This window comes from Molothrus aeneus, chromosome 3, assembly GCF_037042795.1.
Source record: "Molothrus aeneus isolate 106 chromosome 3, BPBGC_Maene_1.0, whole genome shotgun sequence".
Classification (NCBI taxonomy): Eukaryota; Metazoa; Chordata; class Aves; order Passeriformes; family Icteridae; genus Molothrus; species Molothrus aeneus.
This window is the reverse complement of record NC_089648.1, coordinates 25974158-25975196: the sequence shown is the minus strand read 5'-3', so window position 1 is coordinate 25975196 and position 1039 is coordinate 25974158.

Sequence of the window (1039 nt, the reverse complement as noted above, 5' to 3'; positions counted from 1 at the left end):
GCATCGCCGCCGCCGCCGCCGCCGCTCAGCGGGCGCCCCCGCCGGCCCCCGCCGGGCGCGGCCCCCCCGCCATCCGCCGCCGCGCTGGGCCCGGCGGGAGCCGCCTTCCCCCGGCCGCGCCGCGCCGCGCAGGGAGCGCCCGCCCGGCAGCGGGGCCGGCAGCCGGGAGGGGCGGGCGGGCGGGCTGCGGGGCTGCAGGGCCGGGGCCGCTGTGCGAGAGCGGCCCTCGCCCCGGCCCCGCTGCCCGCACACGCATGCACGGCAGCGGCCGGCGCTTCCCCGCCCCGCAAGTTACTTGGGCGCTGCGGGCACCCCCTGCCCCGCGCAAGCAGCGCTGGTTCTGTGGCGATCCCCCACCATCGCCCTGTGCGTACAAAGGAAACTCCGGTAGCATCTTCTGGTATTAGCCCCTAACTGTGACGGTAAGCGTGAAAATAATCAACGGGATGCGAAAGGATTTTGTTCTGCGCTGAGTTTGTTGTCTTTGGGACTAAATTCAGTAGTGGGAACAGATTTAAGAACACCAACGTGTGTCATTTGAACAGGCTTGAGTATTCGGTGTCAAGGCTAAAGGACCAGAGGACAGGACCTAGAAAGAGATGCTGCATGAAAAATGAGTGAAATCATGGTCCCACTAGTGTCAGTGGCAAAAGTCCCACTGTTCAGTGGCACTAGGCTGTCACCTTAGCAAGCTGTTTCCAACTCCACATTTTCAAATGGTGTGAAATACGTCTACAGTCAGACAGAAACAATTGCCTGTTTTAGTTTACAATTTTTCCAGATTTATGCTGTAAGTCCTATTCAATTACAATGAAAACGGCACACAACAGTGCAAGCCACGAGGAGACCTCTGTGTTGTGTAGTTTGTGTTTCTATTTGATCTGACATGCTTCAGGGAGAAAATAAATGCAAATCCCACATTGCACAAAGCTTATCTGAATATTCAGTGAAACACATTTCCAAACCAAGACAAAATACAAAAGTTATTACTTTGCAAGTTTTTCAGCTTAGTCAATCAAGCTTTCATGCCTTCAGACCA